The following is a 22,048-nucleotide window of genomic DNA, read 5'->3' as shown; positions in this document are numbered from 1 at the left end:
TTAGTAAATGTTTTAACTAGTTTGTGATATCGAAAACCTTGGTGTAATAATTTTTCAGTAATACATAAATTTCTCTCGTTAAAATCTAAAACATTGTTACATACACGAGCGAATCGTACAAGTTGAGATATATAAACACCGTAAGATGGTGACAAGGGAACGTCACCATCTAAAAATGGATAATTAACGGATAATACATTTATTTGACCATCAAGAAATGATGACTCACAAGCAACACGTCTGCATCGGTTCATATCTTGGTCGATCAAATATTTGGCATTGAACGTTCCTGAGGATGGTATATGCAGAAAAGCGCGTCGTACGTAGAACTTTATAACGTTGTTTTATTTTTTTGGCTTCTGATCTGTGATTTTAACGATTGTCACCCTTTTACAACGTTTACTTTTCATTTATTACATTCCTTGATAGATACCGCTGCTGGTGGACTACCAGCTCAGTAGTTAGTAAAAATATCGCGAACTAACATTCAACAGTTTCAGAATCAATCTTATTCTAGCTATCATAATTCAATATACAAAATCTCATTGGACGAACCTATATCAACCATATACAGAGTTTGAACAGTGGTATACTGCTGTTGCCTTTATTTGTTCATTAAAGGGAATCAGAGTTATGTATGTGGTATTAATCATGAAAAAATGTAAAAAGAACAAAACAACAACAAGCGCTCGCATGAAATAGTCTTAGTTGGATAACAAGCACAAAATTTAAACAAAACACAGAAAAAAGTTGGACAATACCATTGGCCCAGAAAAATATGCCTGCGAAAAAGAAGTCATGAAAGGAAGTATAAGCCCTTAACTTTGGTTATTACTGGTTTAAAAGGATGAAATGTGAACATTGATATCATCTATATATTGAATTCTCAACCGACGCTCAATGTCTTTTTCTAGATGCAAGCCAATATTTGACGGTGCTAAAAAAAAACCGTCACAATTAATATCGCTAATAAAGTAAATCAAACAAATGGATAATGTAAATGATGTTTATGAAACTGGTTTTTATTGCTGACACATATGAAGCAATAGCGGTTTACCGATGTTCAAAAATGTTCAATCCATTGTGAATATTGAAACCGAGATAAAGACATAAAGCGGCAATATTGGTTTCTTATAAAGGGTAAATTTATCCTGCCGTGAGTGCTTAATGCAAATTATCAATATGAAATATAAAACAATTTGTAAATTTATAAATCAGATATCTTTTCTGCGTCTTTAAGATTTGCAAACCCGGCTGGATGAGTTTTGCGTTAGGATGTAAGTGAAACTGTAAAATTTTAACAAATATGTTAATTAGCGGGATTTGAGGGTTTGTTACTACTGAGAAAGGAAGTTCAAAAGATGAACACCTACATTTTTACGTTTTCCATTCATCCTGGTTGGAATTCATCTTTGCGAGGCAATTTCAAGGATAGATCTAGATATAGTAAACCTTTTTGTTTCGGTAATGTTCTTATTGTCAGATTCATAGGAATATGGGAGATGTGAGCACTTGCTAAAATGTTGATATTTGAGTGACAGAATGACACTCATTAATATATCGGAATACGGAGTAAAATTACTTTGCAAATACTAGTAGTTGTAAATATTGATTTCGAAATCAGTTTCTTAAGCTGTTGCAGCCACACGAATATTACTTCGTTTGTAATTGGGATAATCAGTATTGTGAAAGAGTATACGGTTCTTTATCTTTGATAGATTTTCAGAAGGAACATAGCTATATTGGGTTTCCAGGTGAACGGCCGATGCATAACTTCTTTATTAACCAGAGGCTATATTACATGTATATTTAATTTTTGTTAGACATCTTAAATGAGCGGTTTTTTTTGCAACCGTTCATTATATTATTACTGAGAAATATTGCACAATATACTTGTGGTTGTTCTTACCGTAAATAGTGTTCATTTGTTAGTTTTAAATTAAGTAGAAAGAATGATAAACAACCAGGGATTATTTTTATTTTGTATACGAACAACAGTTTTAAAAATAACAAAAAAACATAATTAGTTATTAATGAACACTATGTAAGTATTAGAATATTTTTCTTGAATAAGGTTACTAGAGTTATTTGTAGTTTATAGTTTCAATGGTACTTTTGAATATATCATAAACTTTGATTAACGAAAAGTTTGTCTTCCATTTATCATGGTTCAAAAATGTACTATATTCCTGATACCATTTATGTGATTGTCGAGAAACAGTGTTGTCTTCTTTGCAATGGAATTCATGATTTTCTCTCGCAATTTCGTCCTCTAATACCCCTGTTAAAAGTAAAATAATGATAACACCTTATGAACTACGAAAAAATAACAAATTGTACAAAGCTAAAAAATGCAACTACTGTGGATTCATTATTATTCGTTGGATACCAATTTTCGTGGATTTCGTGGGTACAGCAGAACCACGAAATTAAATGTTCAACGAATACAAACTTTTATAAAGGTTTATATATACAGACTCGGCAAAACCACGAAATTAAATATCCACGAACATGCAAGATTTTCTTAATCCACGAAAATTGGTACCCACGAAAATAAATGAATCCACAGTATATTGTCTAAAAATAATATTCATTTTTGTAAAAGACGTATTTGTTCACAAGACAATTTGTTTTGCTTCATTTCAACTGCTCAGATGTCTAATAAGTCAAAGTACTAACTCCCGTTTGTATTCATACTTTGTATTTCCCACGTCCAAACCAACGGTTGCAACACATGGAGCACGATCTGCCTATCTTTCCAGAGCATGCTCACGGTTTCAATGTGGTTCTTGTTGCTAATTGTTTAGTTGTGTATGTTAAATAAATAAATCACAGCATAATGTATAAATATCTGAATGCACAAAAGCTTGACGACCATGATCTATATTTATTACTTTCTTAAATAAGTTTTTGTTTTTGTAAAAAATAAAATCACAAAAATACTGAACTCCGAGGAAAATTCAAAAAGGAAAGTCCCTAATCAAATGGCAAAAGCTCAAACACATCAAAAGAATGGATTACAACTGTAACATTCATGACTTTGTACAGGCATTTTCATATGTAAAAAATAGTGGATTAAACCTGGTTGCATAGCAAGCTAAACCTCTAACTTGTAGACATTTTCAACAAATTATATTATATTGACATGAATGTGTGCACAAAACAAACAGACATAATACGTATTAATAAAAATCTTTTGAAAAAAATGGTAGCTACTAAAATCATAATTGATTTTTAACTTCAACATTATTACTATACTTTCTGAACAATACTTACTCCTTTTCGGGATGTTCTTGCACGATGGTTTGGTCGTCCTGCTCGTGTGGCGGATAATCTATTTTTATCAGCCTCGAAAATCCCTCCTTTTACTTGTCCTGACGGAGATTTATTAAAGGAAAGTAAATGTACTTTGTAAGGTTTCATGATAAATTGTTTTTGTGCTGGTCTGTTCTCTCCTGCATGTCCTCTCGATCCTCTCGACAAAATCCTCTTTCTGTCGGAGGGAAGGTTATTTCTGTTGATTGGATTGTTTCGCTTACTGTGTTTAGATAAAATGATTTTAGCTGTATTTGTCATAGTTTTGAAAAGATTGGCATTCTCTTGCACCCATTTAATAATGGCGTTCCAAGCCGGACTTACAGCTAATGATTTGGCTGTACTGGACACTGACCGTTCTAAGTTCTGTGAGTTCTTTTTGGTGCTTAGTGACGATTGTAAACGTGAATGTGAAATTTGTTGATCTGTTGGTATCTGAGGTATCACTGGAGAGTTGCTGTTTGTAGAACCAACGATATTTTTGTTTGGAAGTGCGTTACTAAAATCCAAAATGACAGGCATATTCAGTTGACTACTTACCGACATTGCATTATTAGAGCCTAAATCATTCTGAACTTGAGATACAAGGTTAATTTTAAAATCTTTGGTATGCAATTGATTGTCTGTTTTGTATTCTGGATACGATTGTCGCGCATCATACCTTTCTTTGAGCGGCAATTTCATTGAATAACTTGGTCCTGGAAGATTTCTTTCTGGATATTGAGAAGTTTGATCTGTACCAGATGATGTCTTCTGATGAGACAGTTTACCTAATACCTTACCAGTATGAGGATCTATTATATCAATTTCATTGTCCCGAATTCCAGAATCCAGCAAACGTATCACCTCCATAGCCAGTGGAGAATGTTTTGACGGAGATGGTTCACTGGCTTCAGGTGACGTAGGAAATTTACTGTCCATTGGCACGAGCTGTCTCTCAGTAATAACCAAATCTAATTTTCCGGTCTTGGGATCTTTCTCAATTGTAAATGTTGTATCAGGTGCTGAATTTTTACTTTGAATGGTGGCAGGGTTTGAGTTTTGAGTTGTGGCACTGTTTTTTCCAAAACGCCCATTGGATATTGTTTGTGCTAGCTTCCCGAAAACAGGTGTACTTTGAGGTGACGCATAGCTTATGAATAAAGCTAAGACAACAAACCGCTGGATTACCCTAAAACGATAAACGACAATTTTTACTAAATCAATAAAGAAACGCTAATCATACAAGAGATAATAACATGTATATTCAAATCTTAAAATCTTAAAACTTTGCATATAATCAACTTTGATAGGAAACTACAAAATATAGAATAAAAGATAATATGAGTAGACCAGTTATCAAGTGTTACGTCTGATGACTGTCTCTTATCGTAACATGCGAGGTTATCACCTGTATATTAGACATTTCACAAACATAAACTTGTTTTTATCTTAAGTAAAATGCCGTTTCAAATGAAATCTTTCTAGTTTTGGTGTGAAAAAAATGTTTGGCATTTGTTTTGACATTTGATATTATTTTATTCTTCAAATTCAAATTTCGATGATACTTTATTTCACATTTTAGCCGTAATCAGCCAACTTTTTCAAATGGTCATTCACATATTTATATAAAAGAAGACCTCAATTTTAGATGTTCGCAAAGATTTATGATAACCCATTTTTCTACAAGGACAGCCAAACTTCTTAATTTTCCAGGTATATATAGATATATTACGTTTATTGAAATTTTAAACGTAAATACAGACAAGGGCATAGCGAACAAGTTGATATATATCCATCTCGAAAAAGATGTGCCAAAGAAACAGCATCGTCCGAAAAGGGAAAATTAACAACTGGGAACGGAAAGCCGTCTCTTTTATAGAAAAAAATTGTAGATAGTTTCCCCGTGTGAATTTGTAATGTCCAAATCGATAATGAGGGCTGTATTGGATTGTTCCTTTTGGACAATTTCCGCAGTAAACTAGAAAATTATCAAATAATTTCCTGAAATATTCAAAGTTAAGTTTTATTAAAAGGAATTTACAAATATGGTCTAGCTTACATCACAAAATATACTCTTAGCACAGATAGATAAGTGCATCTATGAAAGTTTTTTTGCATTGCTGTATCTAGATTTAAGAAATGTTATATGAATATTATATTTAAGAAAAATAAAAAATTTCCTGAGGTTTTTTTAGAAGCCTACAGAAGATACAAAAATAAACAAACGTCATACTTGATTTTATGCGGTTTTCCCTGCTACACACTGCTACACAGATCAAATAAAATTTTGTTGTGCAGATTGTCAATTAATAAAGTTCACTACATCTTTTATACGAGATAAACTTCTCAAGCATCTTTTCGGACTTATTTTGGCTTCTTTTACAGGAACGAAATAAATGCTACGCAAAATATAGTTAAATTTTTTACTACTATAGTAATTTTACTGTAGATCGTAAAATTGTTTTAGTATAGTTTAAACTCTCACATCATTATATAATATTTTAGCCTTGGAAAACTAGTGGAAATTGTACTTTGAACATAAAAAATTGTTATTGAATTGGAAATTCCAAATTGACTTTTAAAGTTTGCTTCTACGTTGTGCTGTTACATCCCGATCCGCGATTGGATTCTTAAGAAGCTTCCTTGGTACATACTTTTTTTTTTTTTTTAAACAAAACAGGAAAGTTGCGATACATTGTTTTAGAACAATATCCTCATACATGAATTATAAAATACGCTACAAATTAGACAAAAAAAAAAAAAAGACAGTTTCGTTTATTTCAAACATTTTTAGAAGCTGAATATAGAAATATCATTTCGCTATCATCAGTCAATTTAGTTCAACTCTGTCAAAATAAGATTTAAAAAAAAACATTGCGGTTTTGGTATTGGAAGTAGAAAAAATAACCTTATTGAAACCGTATTCATGCAACCTTTAGTTTGAATTAAGGGTAGGTAATTGCGTATGTTTTCAGCAGGTGGTTCTTTCATTAAGATGTCAACATTGATTGATTGTGTAGACCATGAAATGCGCATCTGGTGGAAAAATTAAATGCCTTGTATATCGGCTGATTTTTTAACATAAGTAAATTATTTTGCGAAGCTGTTCATTAACACTTATGGTCTAATAGCAAGCTATAAACATTTAGATTTTGGCATTTGACAAGCACTAGCTTCTTTTCAACTACTTAAGACTTGTTTTTATCAAATTCGTTGACGTATAAATTGATTAATATTTTTGCCGGATGGAATTTTCATTCTAAGTTCAAATTAGTCTTTAAACTAGCTTACATTATAGGCATTTATAACTGACTTCCACAGTTTGTTGTTATGCTGTGCTGTTACACTAATAATAAAGGACAAAAACAAAACAAAAAAAATGAAAACAGCATGTTTTAAATTTCATGCGTCCGAAGCGCTTTTTTTCTAGGATTTACCGGCATCGGGAACGCTCAAATCTGAATTTGTAAAAGCCAAGGATGTATATGGACCGAAAACGTTGAAGAGCTATTTATTAAATAGTTCCTAAAAAAGATGCCAATTCCATAATACGCCAACTTTGGCTGAGGTAGTTGAAACCTTAGTTTCTGTATAATTTAAAATTCATAAACGGGCAATTTTAAATAGTTTGTTATAAATCATGTTAAATGTTAAAAAAGAGGGAGGAGAGATAGAGGTTAAGGACAAAAGGAAATTTCACCGCACAACTCTCTCTTGTGTACAAATTTTTCTTTTTCCTTTGTAGAAAATATTCAATCGAAACATCTTATTGAGGTAATGGTAGACTGGGTCTGTTTTTCTCTTATGAGTTTCACCGAAAAGAAATGCTTCGGTTATCCTTAAATCTGTACTTTATAAACACTTTCTTGATAATTCAATTAGAATAATTAGATTTACTTTACTGATTGTTGATTAAATTTATTTGATGTCCTTTTACCTACCGCACCTCACCAATTTTCTGAAATAAATGGTTTTGAAGTTCACCCAAACAAACAACAAGCATAAGGGAATATTTTAACGTGATAATGTTTCCAAAACAAAATTTGAAAAATGAGAAAATAGTGGGCCAAACACGGGCCTTATCGTACCTTGTCTTTTACCATTATTTTATTTTTAATTTAGCCAGACAGTATCTCTTAAACTAATATAATAAGTATACACCAACCGCGGACGATTATTTTTCAAATATTTGTAACATTAAAGAAGTGATATCAATAAAATTTTTAAAAGCAAAAACTATCAAATTAGTCAGCACTTCTGTTGAAATGAATTATCATTGATATGGTCATAACTATAAATCAACTGTTAAAACAAACTTTGAATTTTTGAAATATTAAGGCTATTCTACCTCAGGAATAGATTGCCTTAGTTGTATTTGGCAAAACCTTTAGGAATATTGATCCCCAAGGCTCTTCTACATGGTACTTTATTTGGCATTTCTAACTTTTTTTATTTGAGTGTCATTCATGAGTCTTTTGTAAACGAAATGAGTGGCTGGCGCAAAATAGAAATTTCAATGGAGTTTATTTTTTACATTTTTTAATTTTCTCATCAAATATTGATTATCTTCTTAATACATAAAACAACCAGTTGGAAAGCGATATTTTTAAAACTAGCTAGTAAGTGCCTAAATGTAATTTAAAAGAGTTATCGTATATTTATTCATGTCTTTCTACTTAAAATGACGTCTTTTAAAATAATAACACACATGTCCGTTCTTTTCTTGTAGAGCACAGCCCTGACATAATTTATCATTTGAAAAATAAACATGTTTATCTATGTCAAATACATTAATTATCAAAATGAAAAGTAAAATGCTGAGATGATACAATTATGAATAATTTATACAAATTTATCACACTTTTACGTTCTAACCTTTGACAAAAATCAAGTATTTATTAATACCGTTTGTCTACTTTTTGCTTATGAATGTACTTTTCTCAAATAAAGTAGAAACAAAAGAATTAAAACTTTCGAATATTAAGTCTTTAAAATTTAATATTTTTCCTGAAATGATATTGATGAACATCTGTGTAGGTAATACATTTTCTAGAGTAAGGGAAATTATAAAATGTTGCATCAGACATTACAAAATATGGTTTCGATAAAATTAATCAATATCTAATTTCTAGTGCTTAAAGTTTAAATCTTAAATTAACATACTAAAGTATACATTTGTCATTTGTTTTAAAGAGACACTATTGAAATTGACTTTTAAACAGATGAAAACAACACATAATAAATTTCACACGTCCATAGCGGTTTTCCTGATTTTCCTTCATCCGAAACTTCATCTCAAAGATAATTATTTGAAAACCAAGAATGTATATAAATCGAAACAGTAAAAGATCTATATAGTATGGAAATATTAAAAAAAATTATGCTCATTTATTTCAGTTTAACCATTTGAAGCAATTACATTAAAAAAATTAACAATTTTTAAAATGTAGTATAAAGCTCTTACACACTTATTCAAAAGAAAGTCACCAAAAATGATAAACAAATAAGACTTACTGCATCATGAAAACAGTCACACCACAACTAACGCACGGAAAGGTGTTATTTTATTAATGAAATGTGTGTCACCCAAATTAAAATTATGTTAATTACTACCGTCGTGACATATGGAAATAAAGACACGAGCAACACTTTGAACCTGACTGCTAGCTCATATTTTTAATTCACAAAATCAATTAAAAATATTTCTAACATATTAATTAATCTTCTAGCCAAGAAATAATGACAAAGTTTGTTTCTGATTTTTTAAAATACTTTCTATGTTTTAAATACAAAAAAAGATCAATGATTACCGATAGTTAAAACAGTTTCCAACAATGATCAGATCTTTACTTTACAAGTGACAAAAACGTGATTTATTTCTTGGAGAAAATTCAATATTGGTGTTGCAACAAACAGCAGATTATGGTGTCAATATCCCTTAAAATGTATGACATTCAAGTGAGTGGGATAATTGTAGTTAACAGTTCATTGTTATATAAGGCAACTTACATTACAACTTGCTGATGAGACATTTATTGTCATATTGCGTATTTGGTGCAGACAAATCGTTACTGTTAATGTTATTATACAATGGATTAATATAAAAAAAAGTAAAAAAAATATCTACATGATGTGTTCTATACTGTTAAAAAATAATTGAAAAAAATTGTACGTAGTGACATTTCCATCTTGATCCTCGTGTAGAAAGTAAAAACACAAAAATACTGAACTCCGAGGAAAATTCAAAAAGGAAAATCAAAAATCAAAAGGCAAAATCAAAAGTCCAAACACATCAAACGAATGGATAACAACTGTCATATTCCTGACTTGGTACAGGCATTTTCTAATGTAGAAAATGGTGGATTGAACCTGGTTTTATAGCTAGCTAAACCTCTCACTTGTATGACAGTCGCATCAAATTCCATTACATTGTCAACGATGCAAAACAAACATACTCAAAGAGTAGTGCAGAGTTCCCACTGTGTGTTGATATCAGGTGATGCATACACGGCAAGAAATACTTACGCAGTCAAAGCTTCAAGTTTCATTTCTTTCAATTTGGAGTTCATGGAGCTCAATAATTGCCGCCGTATTTTTGGGTTGCCAAACATTTAAGCCATTTACGATATGTAAACATCGGTAACCTACAAATAACTATATTCATAACCGGATCATACACAAAGGGTTGCTACAATCTGGATGAAAAACCCGTTTCCCATGCTTTGCTCACAAGTTCCCATGCTATGCTCAGAATGTTTATATTGTGTAATATTTAAAGGTCATTTTTTGGTCACTTTCAGATTTGGTCTTGCCTTCCATTCATCAACTTTTTACTTTCTGCCCATATGTTTAACATTCGTGCGCAAGGGATAAAAGTGGTGGTCAAATTATGACATGCTTGATTAAAATTTATCCGGTATTGTCTGTTACTTGTTATTTCACTGTAAATGTCCTTCTATGATTGTAATCAGTATCTAGCTAAACAATAGGTAAACCAGGACCAGGCCATATTGAAATGACAGTTATGTATGTATTGGTTTCCCTGTGATGCAGCATTACTGTGTCTAACGCCGCCACACAAATACTAAGATTAAAGGAAAATTCAAAATGAGGAAGTCAATAAAAACTTATAAAATCCATCAACGGAACAAAAGCGCTGTGCCGTTGCTTCTGGTTTTGCAAAGTATGTGTTATGAATATTATCCTCGTGCAATATTTTTATTCAGTTAGTCAGCAATTCGGTGTTGCCATGAATATCAATTATATGGTAATTGTTTTTATAAATAAACTGTTTGCAAACGTTTGAATTATTTTTAAATATTTAGGATTTTCTTAACCCAAACATAGATAACCTAAGCACATTTTTTTGAATTTTTTCGTCATCAATGCTCTTTAACTTAATGTTTTCTGAATATTTTTATTTGATCGTCACTGATGTATATAAAACGCGCGTGTGGCGTATAAAATTATATAAGCCTGGTACCTTTGATAACTATAAGCATGTCGAAATGTATTATTGTTTTGTTTGTTTGTGTATTTCTCTGTCCTGAATGTTCTTGCATTTATTTGTACTGCAGTCCTGTCATGTGATGTTGTCCTTTTAGTGTTATATTTAACATTGCCATAAAAGCCCGAGGTTTGGCTAGCAACAAAACAAGGTTCAACCCACTATTTTTTCTTCAAATGTCCTGCACCAAGTCAGGAAAATGGAAGTCGTTATCATATAGTTCGTATCTGTGGGTGCTAAATTGTCATTGGGTTTGGTTGTTGCACTTTAGTGTTTCTTTTGCGTCGCAAAACTTTTAGGAACTTTTTACCTTCAATGATCTTCAACTTCGTACTTTATTTGGCCTTTTATAACATTTTTGATTCGAACGTCACTGATGAGTCTTTTGAAGACAAAACGCGCGTCTGGCGTAAATATTAAATTTTATTCCTGGTACCTATGATGAGTTTATTTGCAACCACTGGGTCGATGCCACTGCTGGTGGAGATTTATTTCCCCGATGGTATCACCAGCCCAGTAGTCAGCACTTCTGTGTGACTTGAGTTATCATTGATAGGTTCATAATTATAAATTAACTGTTAACAAAACTTTGAATTTTTGAAAAACTAAGGCTTTTCTACTTCAGGAATAGATTACCTTAGCTGTATTTGGCAAAATTTTAGGAATTTTTGACCCTTAATGCTCTTCAACTTCGTACTTTATTTGGCCTTTTAAAACATTTTTGATTCGAGCGTCACTGATGAGTCTTTTGTAGACGAAACGCGCGTCTGGCGTAAATATTAAATTTTATTCCTGGTACCTATGATGAGTTTATTTGCAACCACTGGGTCGATGCCACTGCTGGTGGAGATTTATTTCCCCGATGGTATCACCAGCCCAGTAGTCAGCACTTCTGTGTGACTTGAGTTATCATTGATAGGTTCATAATTATAAATTAACTGTTAACAAAACTTTGAATTTTTGAAAAACTAAGGCTTTTCTACTTCAGGAATAGATTACCTTAGCTGTATTTGGCAAAATTTTAGGAATTTTTGACCCTTAATGCTCTTCAACTTCGTACTTTATTTGGCCTTTTAAAACATTTTTGATTCGAGCGTCACTGATGAGTCTTTTGTAGACGAAACACGCGTCTGGCGTAAATATTAAATTTTATTCCTGGTATCTATGATGATTTTATTCGTTGTTTTCCTCTTGTAGTTGATATGTTTCCCTCGGTTTAGTTTGTAATCAAGATTTGTTTTCTGTCAATCGATTTATGACTTTCGAACAACGGTTTACTGCTGTTTCCTTTATTTATTCCTTTTACAAAACAATTACAATCAGTCGGCTTATCTTTTATTTACCTAACATTCGCGAACGTTAAAAGTCTTTTGTTTCAAACTTTAAAACTTAATCTGAAAAATAAGTAAAAGAAAATTATAATGTCTTCATTTACCAAAACGAGAATTAAAGAAAAATGCGTTATCAGTCATGTCTATACAGAAACACTTGCCCCTTGAGGTTGTCATTCTTTACATTCAGTTTAAGGGGTGATTGCGTTGCTGATTATGAAGTCGGTGGAAAGCCAATATTCACGCACGTAGCATACCAATTGACATAGGAAAACGACAAACAAGTGACAGATGGAATATGATCACAGACAACATCAAGAATAAGAAGTTTGCAACAGGAAAATTAAAATGCTATTTGTCAAGTTTGGTAAATTGAATCTATGAAAACATTTCTATAACGTCACACTCATAGATCGAAAATAAACTGACAACGCCATGGCTAAAAATGAAAAAGACAAACAGCAAAGTAATAGTACACATGACACACCATAGAAAACTAAAGACTAAGCAACACGACCCAAACAAAAACGGGGGGTGATCTAAGGTGCTCCGGTAGGGTATGCAAATCCTGTTCTACGTGGCACCTGTCGTGTTGCGTAGAGATGACTAAAATCAAACGGCACAAAAATACTTCCAGAAGATGTATAAAACAGATATAGATTCAACAAATAAGTATTCATATCGTTTGATTAACGGGCACCAAAAATAGATAAATATGACTTTATTTATAGATATATTGCATATACTCAATTTCATAGTGTTATAACATTCAAAGTGATGGTTAGAGTTACAAAGAGGTCAATAAGAACAAAACCATTAATCAAATTAGAAACAAGATCATTATCACCAACGCATATAAGAAAAAACAATGACAAAAAATAAACTTCAATAATTAAAAAATGTGCAACATAATCAGGTGCTAGGTAATCAGACAGACGTCTAACCACATTGTCACCAATACAAGACACAATCATGTATATAGACACCTTTAACCACTCAATTTTGATATCTTACATATACTTGTTGTGTAAAAAATTGATACAATTGAGAAATGTTAAATTTAGATGACACTTACACTTAAAATAAAATGATCATAATTTGATTGATTTGAGAAAATTAATTAATGAAAACGTTCATTCAAATATTGTGTCTGGGTTTTAATAGCTTTTTGTCAATATCACAGATATGATTACCTCAAAAAGAAATGTTACAAAATAAGTAAAAAATGCGCTAGAAGTTAATTTATCAGCAAAAGATGGGATTTGTTGCTATGGGAATTCCGTTTTAAATTTCCCCTGAAGTTCGATATTTTTCTTATTTTATTTTCTTATTTCAGTCCAATTTGATGCAGATCAAAATGTTTGAAATATGCATGACACTTGAGACAACCTATAATGAACATAGCAGAGCAGAACTGAGGTTAAGGAAAGGTGATTATATTTCTCTATTTAGTCGTGAATGTCTAAAAGTTTTAGCTGGTCACAAGTATGTTGATTCGAACGTATGGTAACCCATTAAAACAGTAACGTAATTCGTCAACTATGCAAGATATTTGACACAATTTTGACAAGTTGTTTTGAGGTTAATTTAAGTCAAATATGACTATTCAGGTCGACTTTAATATAAATAAAGTGATAAATCATATACGAAGTGACATTTAAAAAAATAACCTAATAATTAAAAAAAAAATCGTATCTAATTCAATAATTGAACACATTTAACCGGTATAAAATAGACTTTTTTAAGTGGTAAACTGGAAATTAAAAACTATCAATTAAAAGGGCATTGAAGGTGAAACAAGGATGAACTATTTACTTGACTGATTCGATCTACCAAAATATTTTTAAACAGATCGATACGATGTCAAAGATACTTTTAAACCTGCAATATGAAATCAATTAGACTTAGACTAAACCAATTGCATGTTTTTGCTATCTGTTTAAATTAAGGTCTTTCCACTTTTCCGTGGAAAGACCTTGTAATTTTGTGCTGAATATTTTTTTCTTCCGCCTAGTTTATTTTCTCTATAGCTGTTTAGTTGATTCGCAAGATGTCAATTAGATATTTGGTATATACGATAGCACAGTTAGTTTATACACTTTTGAAATTGACACTGTTCAACTGAATACTTTTTCTTTTAAAAAGTAAAATCACAAAAATACGGAGGACAATTCAAAACGGAAAGTCCCTAATCAAATGGCAAAATCAAATGACAAAACACACCAAACGAATGGACAACAACCGTCATATTCCTGACTTGGTAAAGGGATTTTCAAATGTAGAAAAATGGTGATTTGAACCTAGTTTTATAGCGCTAAACCTCTCACTTGTATTCAAACAAAAAAAGATCTCAGAAACTGACATTATCAAGATGCTTGATTTCTTAATTGACATATTTGTTACGTTTGGAGGACGTGTTGTTCAACAGACTGCCGGAATTCCAATGGGAACCAATTGTGCCCCTCTTCTTGCCGACCTATTTCTTTATTATGAGGCTGACTTCATATATGAACTTCTTAGAAAGATAAGAAGTTTGATGATGTTCTCTCACTAAATAATACAAAATGTGGTGACAGTGTTAAACGAATCTATCAATTAAACAAGAGATAAATGATATTACAGATATAGTTAAGTCTGCCTCATATGTTAAATTACATCTAGAAATTGAACATGAGGGTCGGTTGAAAACAAAACTTTACGACAAAAGATTTCAGCTTCCCAATTGTGAACTTTTCTATGTAGCAACATTCCAGCAGCGACTGCGTACGGAGTATATATCTCCCAACTGATACGATATACCCGTGCTTGTATTTTCTATCATGATTTCCTTGACAGAGGACTGCTGCTCACAAGGAAGCTTTTTAAACCAAGAATTCCAAATGGTGAAGTTGAAATCATCCCTTCGTAAATTTTACGAACGCCATCACGAGTTGGTTGACCGTTATGGAATAACCTTTTCACAGATGATATCGGATATGTTCCTTATGTCGTAACTACAATACCATTCCCTTTTCACGAATGTGTCGTACCGAATTAGACTATTTACATAATTTGTAATAACATAAGCAATACGGTGGGTGCCACATGTGGACCAGGATCTGCTTACCCTTCCGGAGCACCTGGCATCATCCCCAGTTTTTGGTGGGGTTCGTGTTGCTTAGTCTTGTGTCTAATGTTGTGTCTAATGTACTATTATTTGTCTGTTTGTCCTTTTATTTTTAGCCATGGCGTTATCAGTTTATCTTTAATCTATGAATTTGACTGTCCCTCTGGTATCTTTCGTCCCTCTTTTGTATGACAGCCGCATCAATTTTCATAATATTTACAACGATGCGTGAACAAAACAGACATAATAGGTAAAATTGTCAAAATATTGGTCCAGCAGTCATCACTGTGTCACAATCTCAAAACAAACAAATATTTAACAAAGAAGCAGAAATCAAATTTAACAACCACATGCATTGCTTCGCGTGTTTGACGTCAGAAAATGTAAACCTCACATAGGAAGAAATATAAAATAATTTTGTCGTTCAAAGTATTTTCAAAATATTATAATTTCACATGGGAAATGATGGTATACATGGTTAAAAAATCGAAAGTTTTGTTAGAGGTAAGAATAATCTCCCAAAACACTGTTTTTCTTCTTATTTCGTACACTTTGCAACCAAAAATCTCGGTCCTCAACTATGATGACTCAAATTCAAAGTTTTCAGTATGCATAGCTTAGACCAATATTTTGACAATTTTACCTATTATGTCTGTTTTGTTCACGCATCGTTGTAAATATTATGAAAATTGATGCGGCTGTCATACAAAAGAGGGACAAAAGATATCAGAGGGACAGTCAAATTCATAGATTAAAGATAAACTGATAACGCCATGGCTAAAAATGAAAAGACAAACAGACAAACAATAGTACACATGACACAAGATAGAAACTAAAGAATAAGCAACACGAACCCCAACAAAAACTTGGAAGTGCTTATGTGAACTTTTCGCAGTCATTGAAACTCATAGATCCTTCCTGAATATTATTGGTGGAGTGTTTTTGTCATGTCGATAACCCCAAAGTAAACCGTAACACCTAAATGTGATTTTTGGTGACCTCGGAATGAAAAAAATACAAGGTAAAGATACAAAAATACCTCTATAAAACTTAGATTGTGTGTTCTATCCTAAGCATGTGCTCAATATTGCCAGAAACAGCAGAATAATTTAGGAAATGTGAGGATCCAGGGGCAAACAAAAAAACAGAAAAAAAAATGCCTTCCCCCGGAGTCATAAAACAGATAATTTAACATGTAAAAGCTATGATTTTATTAATTTAAAGGTTTATTGCATAGACAACAACTGTGCTTGGAAGTTATGCAAAACTCAGATGTTAGCAGTCAATTTAATGAATCTTTAATTGAATTCATACATCAGACTGTTGTATTCATACTTACATCTTTTGAAAGTATTGTTTTGTTTAAACATCTAGTTCCTACATTAGCTAAATTATGTTAGGTTTATGGTTAGAGATGATACTGTTGTGACAAGATTTCTAAACTGACCATATGATGCAGAAACTTTGAACTTTCATTGACACATAAGCATATAGTAAGATGTAGACTGGAGACAAGATTGGATACTTTATACAATCTTAAATTTTGAATGCCATTGCTGGTGGACTTTGTATTCCCCGAGGGTATGACCAGCCCAGTAGTCAGCACTATTGTGGTGACATGAATTATTGATATGGTCATAATAATAAACTTAATGTTAACAAAACTTTGAATTTCTGAAATATTAAGACTCTTTTACTTCAGGAATAGATTGCCTTAGCTGCATTTGGTAAAACTTTTAGGAATTGTTAGTCCTCAATGCTCTTCTACTTCGTACTTTATTTGGCCTTTGATATATTTATAGTATTCTGGAATGCTTTTAATTTAATATCCGAATAGTTTCAAACAGATTCTAGACATTTCATGTAAGAGAAACATACACATAAGATAAGCTGGTAATAATTAAAGTCTATCTCTCGAATTCTTTAAAAAAAATTGTAACAGGGGTGGATGTATATAAGATATATTGTAAAGAAAACTTGGAGTTTATGCAGTGATTTTTTCAATTCTGATAAATAAGTATTGTTGTGAGAAAAAGTGTTGTAGAGAGTTTTCTATTTGAATAAATGTTAGTATAGGTTGCATTTTGTGAATACAATTGTTTCCTATGTGAATCTGCATTGTCCATATTTAGTTGACTATTAAATGAAACCTGATTTTAAACAAAAGTGTAGACACTATTTATTTTTAAGGTCAGCATACAGTTAGCTATCATTAAATACTGAAACTGACTTTTCAAACCGAGTTTTATATTATTGATTTCAAAAGAAATCTTTTCGTATGGAAAGAGCTTCAATTGTTCGTTGAGCAATTGGTTTTTAATTATATATATGTTAATTTCGGGTTAAATGATCGTCGGCGGTTTTCCGTTATTGTTGGTACCATTTTTATCTTTACCAGATACGCATATATAATTTATGAAATCAATCAAAATCAATAATTATATAATTTACGAAAAATGAGTGCTGTTTTTTACAACTATAAATGTCTTTTTATTGATGCATGATTAAAAGATCTACAATTTCACAGAACGTTAAAGAAAAGCCAATTGACAATTCATAATAGGTTTTCATTCGTGTGTAGTTTTTGAGCTTTTGTTTTTACCATTTAATTAGGGTCTTTCCATTTTTTAATCTTCCTTGGAGTTCATTATATTTAACGGTTGGCACATATTTGTTTTGTCCAAAAGCTATGCTAGAAATAGCCTTTAGGTCAAATATGTAAATTTTGACATGTTTTAACTTAATGTTTTGAAAAAAACTAAACATTAAAATGTGACAAATTATTGTGTTTTGTGCAGTGCAAAATATTCGTGATTGTTACCCTTTATAAGTGAGGTGTTCGTCTCTTAATATTGATCATCTTAGTTTAAAAAAAGTATTTATAATCTATACTCTTTTACAATAATTAACAATACAGCTAATCTAAAACGGAAAATCGTAACAAGAAGAATATTTATCATGCTACAGCTTAAACAATAAATGTCTTAAAATGAATACATTCATCTTAATAAATTAATTACCACATCATAAATTATAACCTCAAAAAGGTGAAAAAATAATTAGTGTCATTTTGGCGTTAGATCTATGATTTGATTCTAGTTGTCTCGTTACTTTATTTCATACATCATTCTTTGAACGGTGATATGATATCATAGGAAAAAAGAAAACACGCATTTAAATCAGATCTATCATTGCTGTCTACATTGTCTTAAACGTATGGGCAATCAAACTTATACATGTATTAACCTATCTCATTGATATCCATCCAAAATATCCGTTTTCTTAAATATGAGCTAACAAATTTCGCGTAAACACTTTTTGTATTTGCTATTGAATTTTTTAAAAAGCAAATAGTATGAGCTCCAAATGTCCCGGCAGATTACGTCGACTGCTATTTTCGTATGAATCAAAGGCCATGAGAATCTAGAATCAAAATATCATGATAAGTATTGTAACATGATTAGTAAACTTGCAGATATTTTCAACGGCACGTCACGTTAATATCGATGAACCAATTTGTTTTTGTGATCATTACAATTGTATATTGTCGATTTCAGTCGTTCTTCCTCATTATTCTGCTGAAGAAATGTTTATGTTATGATCACGACGCTGTACAAGTAATCCTCGTTGATTAAGTATATGTATATCAGGAAATTTGTAAAAGAATAAGGATTTTACACACTGAACTGATAAGTCATTTTATAAAATCCCCGAGATAATCAAGAATTTTATTCAGAGAATTTGTAATACGATAAATCGTTTTGTTTAAATAATTAATTGAAAATAAATAAAAACATACATTAGAAACATTGTTTTGGTTTATATGTCCCGTTTAATTAAAAAAAAAGAGCAGTTGGGAAAAATGAGGCGAGTTAAATGGGATTATTGAAACAAATGAATATGGGGAAATTGTGAAAACGTAGATAAAAGTATCTTGTATTAAAAGGTGGGATAAATACTACTTTGTAAAAAATCACTCTGATTTTAACTACGAACTTTCTAAAACTAACTCTATCAAGATGCTTGATTTCTTAATTGACAACATATGTATTACGTTTGGAAGACACTCCCATGAGAACACACTGTGTTTTCTTCTTGACGACTTGTTCTTTTATTTATATGAGTCTGACTTTACAGGAACTTTTTAGGAAAGAAGAAAAGAAGTAAACCGTATCCTTTAACTTTACTTTTTGCTATATAAATGAGTTCATCATAGCTACAAGGATTGTAAATAAGTATTTACGCCAGACGCTCGTTTCGTTTACAAAAGCTCATCACGAAATGTGAACTTTACATTTCTATGTAGCAATAGTCCAGCAGCATCTTCAAACGGAGTACATATCTCCCAGTTAGTACGATATTTCAGAGTTTGCAATTTCTATCATGATTTTCTTAATTGAGGGTTGCTGCTCAAAAGGTAGCTATTAAACCAAGAGTTTCAAGTTGTGAAGTTGGAATCATCCCTTCGCCAGTTTCCCAGACGCCATCACCTGTTGGCTGACCATTATAGAATATCCGTTTTCCAGATGATAGCAGATATGTTCCTAATCCATTCACTTTTTCGCGAATGTGTCCTACGAAATAAGACTTAAAACCGATTTTGTATTAGCATGAACAACACAACGAGTGCCACACGTGAAGCAGGATATGTTACCGGTCCGGGGCATCTGCGATCGCCCCTGTTTTTGGTGGTGTTCGTGTTGCTGAGTCTTAAGTTTTATAGGTTGTGTTTTGTGAACTAATATTTGTTTGTTTGTCTTTTTCCTTTTTAGCCATTGCGTTGTCAGTTTATTTTCGATTTGTGAGTTTGAATGTCCCTCTAGTCAATCGGCAATCCTCGGGTGATTCCACTACTCTCCTTCTATGATGAGGTACGGAATCGGCCGAGTTGCGACGAATGTCCCTCTAGTATCTTTCGCCTCTGTTTTGCTAGACCCACTTTAAAGATAATACAAGCTCTTATTTCTATCTTGTTCGATATAGCGTTAATGCTGAGTGCTTCATACTGTGTAGATTTCTGAAAAGTATAAAAGAAGTGATATACATGTATTTCCAAATAAAATGTAAAGGCAGAACATTGAGTTCCTTGATTTCTAAAAAACGCACTTGTAAGTGGTACAAAAACAATTATTTATGTCAAATTTTACAGTGATAAGTACGAAATCATATCAGGATGTGAATATGAATCCGGTTTGAGACAAGACCGACACTATTATCTAGAAAATTAATTTTCTTGTTCACATGGTAAAAGTCTATTGGAACACATGCAAGCGTATACGGGGTTATGTTTCTGTCTGAACCCCTGAGAATAAGTCAAATATGTCTATCACAGATCTTTAATGATAATTTAAAATAGAAAAAAAAATCCTATAACTATCAATTTATTAATATACTACACATAACAAGTGATTATGATCCACAAAGAAAAAAGAAAGCCATAGTTAGTATGTAAGTACATTAATTAGTAGGTAACTTTTTTTTATTCGAGCGACACTGAAGATTCTTTTGTAGACGAAACGCGCGTCTTGTGCAAATACAAAATTGTAATCCTGGTATCTGTGATGAGTTTATTTACAACCATTGGGTCTATGCCACTGCTAGTTGTGTTTTTTATTCCCCAATGGTATCACAAGCTCAGTAGTCACCACTTCTGTGATGACATGAATTATTATTGATCTGATCATAATAATAAACTAACTGTTTACAAAACTGTGAATATCATAAATACTCAGGCATTTCTACCTCAGGAATAAATTACCTTAGCTTTTTAAAGCATTTAGGAAAGTTTGGTCCTAAATGCTCTTCAGCTTCGTACTTATTTGGGATTTTTAACATTTTTTGTTTCGACCGTCACTGATGAGTTTTTTGAAGACGAAACGCACGTCTGGCGCAAAATACATTTTTTTATCCTGGTATCTGTAATCAGTTTATTTGACCATTTGTTATGCTTCATTTGCTTTGGTCATGTCTTAGATTATACTGTGATATAAACCCTTGCTTTCACATATAAATGGATAATGTTCTATATCTACTCCTCTCTTTAGGTCAAAATCAAAAGAAAAACTTTCATTTACTATTATTCATATTGTCACGGTATGACATTCTTCAGTGTGAGATGTTCAAACACAGGTGGATATGTCGAAAAGCAAAACAATTATGTAACAACAGATGTCACAAAACTTTTATGTAAATGGTAGCCTAGTTATGTATGTACATATGTCTTTTACTCATAGACATAGTAAAATATTGGAAATTAGTAATGTCTATTACATGAAAAAAATTAGCAAACTAATGGTTTATTTATATTAGAAAAAAATACATTTTCAATATTAACTTCCAAATTCTAATTATGAATATTACCAAATACCCACAATTACAACTTTTTAAAAAAAATCATAACGATTTATCGGATTTTACAAAAATCACTAAAACTGTAAAAAAAAACTTCAAAATGGATATGATTTCAGGGATTTTTCAAAATCCCAGATTTACATATTTACTGTAACATATAAAAATTCTTATAATGTGGACATGCACGTGCATACCTAACAAATGAAAAACACAACCACCATACGGTACAACAGCGTGTAAGTTACTATACTACAAGTTTTTAATCTGTATATAACAACTGCTATAGTCATGACTTAGTACAGGACATTTTAAGAAAAAATGTTGTATGAACCTGGTTTTATGGATAGCCAAATCACCCGCCTAAATTGCAATGTTAAACATACCGCTAAAATGACAACACTACGTGACAGGAAACTCTAATGTCAAGTTCATTTGGGATTATTGAGACACACGCAA

The 22,048-nt window shown here is 31.8% G+C and overlaps 1 long non-coding RNA gene across 1 annotated transcript; it reads right to left on the bottom strand.

The window, feature by feature from the left end:
- Positions 1–1,962: 1,962 nt before the first annotated feature.
- On the bottom strand, positions 1,963–8,860 carry LOC143071826 (uncharacterized). Its single transcript, XR_012976978.1, has 3 exons — positions 8,812–8,860; positions 3,277–4,486; positions 1,963–2,281 (listed from the first exon to the last, which is right to left on the bottom strand). It is a non-coding gene; the product is annotated as an uncharacterized LOC143071826 (long non-coding RNA).
- Positions 8,861–22,048: the final 13,188 nt, after the last annotated feature.

The sequence above is a fragment of the Mytilus galloprovincialis genome, chromosome 4 (genome assembly GCF_965363235.1).
Source record: "Mytilus galloprovincialis chromosome 4, xbMytGall1.hap1.1, whole genome shotgun sequence".
Lineage (NCBI taxonomy): Eukaryota > Metazoa > Mollusca > Bivalvia > Mytilida > Mytilidae > Mytilus > Mytilus galloprovincialis.
Note: the sequence above shows the minus strand (reverse complement) of the source record. Positions and strands in the feature narration are given on the sequence as shown.